Source organism: Saccostrea cucullata, unplaced genomic scaffold, assembly GCF_032062105.1.
Source record: "Saccostrea cucullata isolate Sc308-1 unplaced genomic scaffold, CSIRO_AGI_Scuc_v1 ctg103, whole genome shotgun sequence".
In the NCBI taxonomy this organism is placed as follows: domain Eukaryota; kingdom Metazoa; phylum Mollusca; class Bivalvia; order Ostreida; family Ostreidae; genus Saccostrea; species Saccostrea cuccullata.
This window is the reverse complement of record NW_026937060.1, coordinates 737,501-742,492: the sequence shown is the minus strand read 5'-3', so window position 1 is coordinate 742,492 and position 4,992 is coordinate 737,501. Positions and strand designations below refer to the sequence as shown.

General features: G+C 36.6%; 1 pseudogene; it reads right to left on the bottom strand.

The window, feature by feature from the left end:
* Window positions 1-2,652: 2,652 nt before the first annotated feature.
* On the bottom strand, window positions 2,653-4,846 carry LOC134247158 (uncharacterized; annotated as a pseudogene).
* Between the last annotated feature and the right edge of the window lie 146 nt (window positions 4,847-4,992).

Below are 4,992 nucleotides of genomic sequence, written 5' to 3'. Positions count from 1 at the left end.
TATATCGGTAATGATTTAATAATGCTACTTAAAGAAATTTTGAGGTTAAAGTGATTTCAGCATCCTAATGTAAAGCTGTAATTTTGTAAATTTTCGTAAATTTTCTGAACGTTTTAATGATCTTGTTAGCAAATATAGCCTATATCTAGGTCGTATTAACGAGGCCCAATCTAGCTGGAAATTACGAAAACGGAATGATTTTCATTCCTCTTTTAAAAAATGAAAAGAAAATTGGAGGTAGCCTTTATTGCAGTGAAAAGGGAACATAGCAAAACACAAAAATAGGACTTATTTAATCCAGCTAGATATTTTTATAGGGTTTGCATAACGTCAACAAATGATTGAAATACATGTACTGTATTAGTTTCGAAAAATTAAATAATTCTTACATTATGAAATAATTTTCTCTCCATCCTTTATTTGTTTTCTTGTTTTACGTGGGAAAAGGGGGGGGGGGTAGAAAGGCGACAAAATTACGATTTTTACTAATATCATGTATTATATAGAAAAATAAAATATTTTGGTGGTTGCATTTGAATGATTCGGAGATTTTTTTAAAACTCAAGCTAATCCATACATATTTAAGTCCGCAGTAAAAAGGGGTGTGTATAAACTCTTCAACATGATCATGAGAAAGACTACAATCGTTTACTTTTGGTTGCAGTGTTTGTTTGTTTTTTCTAACTCACTAATTGAAATAAAACAAGATAAAATTAATGAATCTGTACCAAGAAATTGATACCTCAAAGTATGTTATGTTCTACAGTTGATTATTAATTTAAAAAAAATTAAACATGTAAATTTTATAATAGAAATGCCAGAATAAGCCAATTTTCAACATGCACAGTCTATAGAGCTACCAGGTATGCAAGATCAGCGAAACATTTTAGCGCAATTTGACTTCATTTTAATTATGTTATTTTATTCAATTGTGACGGCAGCCAAGGGTACTGTGACGTGCCTGAGTCGACGCTGCGTTAAAACGTATGCGCAGATCAACTAGATCGGGCCTCGTTAATTGGCTGCTTCGTTTGAAGTCAATTGTGAGGCTTTTATTTTGATACTGAATTGACAACGAAAATTCCTGTCTTTCTGATCAGTATATTTAGCGCTCACGGTGGATGTGACAGGTTTACAGGGGGATCCTCACTCCTCTCCAAGGCATCTGATCCCACTCCGGAATTTCCAGGGGTCCGTTTTATGTCCTCTTCACATGTTTGTATTGATTACAGATTTTTTTTTAGATCGATCACTATTCGCATTCGTTTTTTTTTTTTTTTTTTTTTTTTTTTACACTTTATTTTAATTTAAAATAGAAGGAAGTGATTCCTTTCAATTTTTTCCCTTAACGTATCATTTATTTAGAAAAGCACACAGCACTATAAAGATGTAGTTTAAATTAAAGACTTGGTTATTTATTACTATGTCATGTGGAAATGTAGAGGGTTGTATTAGGCGGGACCCCCCCCTCCCCCCTGTGATTTGCAGGGTTATTAAATGTATTTACTGAAGCAATTAAAGATGACTTTTGACCGCCTCAAAGAAAACAGGAGCCCAGCATCACCAAGAAAAGATTTTTTCGCGATGTGGAAAGATCCCCTTTTGCTTGTCAAGAAGGTTTTTTTTAGGTAGAGATGTTTGACTGCGGTAACGTTTTAGGGGAAAAAATACATGACATAGTTGCAATAAATTTGTCAGTCAATTCCCGCGGAAACTACTTTTGATGAAAGTACAACTTAATATTAGAATTTTTCAACGTTTAACTGATTGTTTTCATATTGTCACCCCCCCCCCCCCCTTTTCCTCGATTTACTTACGCATCCCTCTATTTTTGACATGGAACACATGTTTGTTACCACTGCAAATATGAATTTATTACCGTTTCTGTCACTATAGTATCAGGCCTGGGGGCCATAAAACTTAGATGAGCTCATTTTTGATCTCAGTCTCACTTTTATTTAAGGAATATATGGTAGAAAAAGTAAGACTGAGATCAAAAGTGAGATCGTCTAAGTTTTATGGCCCCCAGGCCAGGAGTGTTCAATTTTGTATTTCATTAAGGGTCGATCTGCAAATGTTTCAACAAAGTACTAGGGGTGTCATAAAAATAATTTTGCTCTGGTATCATATTTTTTTTACAGTAAAACATAATCCTTTTCATGAACTATCTTAACCATATACGATTGTTCAATTATTTCTATTGAAAAAGGTATTTATACTATGACTGATCGATTGATTGATTGTTGTTAACGTCCCTCGCGATAATGTTTCACTCACATCCGCTTGCCAGTTGAGAGCTGCAAATTTTGTTTCATACACGGCAGTCATAACCATTGAGCACGCAGGGATCTTTTTCCTACAGCAACTACTGCAACACGGGATCTCTATTTATACGGTCTCCTCCGAAGGACCGGTCTCCACGTCTCACAGTTGGATTCAGAACTGCGACTTAAGGATCAACTTCTTACTTCGACCCTTGAGCAAACGCTATTACCACTGCGCCACGCTGGCGATATTTAGACTATGAACTAGTCAGAATAAAAAGTCACAAAATCATATACAGGCAGAAAACACCCATCTATAAAAAATATAAAATTCTCTGGCGATAAGCATCTTTTGTACTGCCTTTCTAGTAACCAATCAAAACGAAAATCTCAAAAATTTCATTTATTCTCAAACACACAAAATGCAAATCTGAACATACGAGAATAAGGAATTTCAGTTAATAACAAACACACAAAAAGCATATTTGAACTTCAAATTACAATAAACTGTTATTCACAAGGTAACTCAATTCTTTATCATTGCATTGTACACAACGGGTTTATTCTAGGTTCTATATCATTTGGTATTTTGTTAATCATGTTAATTGATTATAATTGATTCTATTATTAGAGCGTTCTAAAAAAAAAATCATATAATTTTTGTTTAACTAAATCGTAATAAAAATTTGTTTATGCCCAGAGTTATAGAGATGATTGAAATATCAAAAAATAGCATTAAGAATTAGAATATCTGGATAACTGCTACGTCGATACATGTACTTGTTTGTAAAAGCAATTATTTTCAATTAATTAAGATACAAGTATTTGAATATAGAACTAGTATCACACATAAGTATACATATTGTCATTGAACCCCCTCCTCATTGTAGGTATTTTATTCTTTTGATCATTCCCGTCAAACTCTCCCCGACCATTAACTCCCCCTCCCTAACGACACACACGGCCCGTGGTCTCCGTATCCCCTGATCAGGAATGATGTACCTCAGGAATCGGCCGTCCCTGTCCAGCATGTGAATCTTGTTACCATCAAAGTCCGTGATGATGATGTGATGTATGCTGTCTGTGGTAAGGGAACTGACGTCAAATTTCTCCTTTGATGCTTTGTTCCCTGTGTAGGAGAACCTGAATATCCCGAACTTGTCAACGACTGTGACGGCTTTTTTATCCCAGTCAGCTACACAAATGTCGCCGTTACCATTCTCCACCACGTAAACTGCATCCTTAAACAGAGGCTGGTACTGGGAGTCGTACTGGATTACCTGCAGCACGTCACCGGAACTGCTGTATCTTACGACCTTGGACTCTGTTTCATCTGTTGTCCGGAGACAGATCAGGAAGTCACGTGCCGCGGTACAGGTGATACCTTGAGGTTCCCACTCCCCGGTACTGAACAACGTGTCTACTTCACCGTTTATAACCTTCTTCACGGTATTGTCATTTCCATCGGTGTACACCACGTGTCCGTCATGAAGTGCCAGGTACAGACCAGTATCAGTTATGGAGACAGTGTCGCGGAGACGTCCCTGGAGATCAAACAGCTTCAGCTCCTTACTGTTACCTCCTGTCCACACTCTGTCGTCACCGAGGGGAACCATGTCATACAGACGGCTGTTGTTTACTTCCTGCTGGAAACTCTGTATCAAAGGAAGACAGAACTGTAGGTACATCTAGAGCTTGTCGTGATGAAGGGGTTTGATCTTGTTGTATAAGAACGTCAATTGACAGTTTGTGTGACTCTAGTGGCTCTATGTAACCAAAGTACGATGTTGTATAGCTCTCATTAAACTTCAAAGGATGGAAGAATGCCGGTCGTGTTTCTTCTATGAAGGTTGGCACCTGTAGATTTTCAAGTTCATGCTTTAATTCCATTAAACCAGAAACGTCTTTGGATTTTGCCAGGCCGAATACTGTTTGTTTAAGATTTTTTAATTGCTTCAATATTTCTTCGAAATCTTTTTTCTGCTTTAACAATACTCCTGCATGCTTTTCTTGTAATTCATCAAGATCTTTGTGTAATGTTTTCTCTGCTTTATCAATCTCCTGGTGCCACTCTCTAGCATGGGATGAAATGTTATCTTTTGTCTGTTTGTAGACATCTGGAAGTGCTACTGATCGCTTACTTATGTGATCGAGAATTTTCTCCAATTCGGATCTCATTGATTGCAGCCGCTCATTTTCTGTCGTGACAAAATCGGATAATAAGTCAGCTTTCTCGGATAATTCACAAATATTATGCGTCTTATGTTTGATTGAAATGCATACGACACAGATAGGAATATCGCATGTCTTGCAGAAGGCGCTACACTGTTGCTGGGGGTGGGTCAGGCATTCTCCACCTTCAGGTTTGTTTTGTTCGTTGTATTTTATAACATCATGACCAATTTCGGACTTGATAAGCATGTGACGTCCTACACATTCGCTGCATAATTTAACGGCGCATTTTTTGCACGTAAAGATGACAGGACTTTGACAAATATCGCATTCCAGGTAATGCTGTCCTTGTCTTAAAATTGAGGAAGCCATCCTTTTATCTAGAAATAAAATAAAAGGAAAATGTTAATTATGAATGTTAGTCCACTTTATTTTGGTAATACATGTAATTTCAAAGTCAGGTACCATCGAAAAAAAAAGGCCTCGAGACAGTGTTCCAAGAATGGAATCTAATCTAATCCTTAATTATGTTGATTTTAAAATATATTTTTATTTC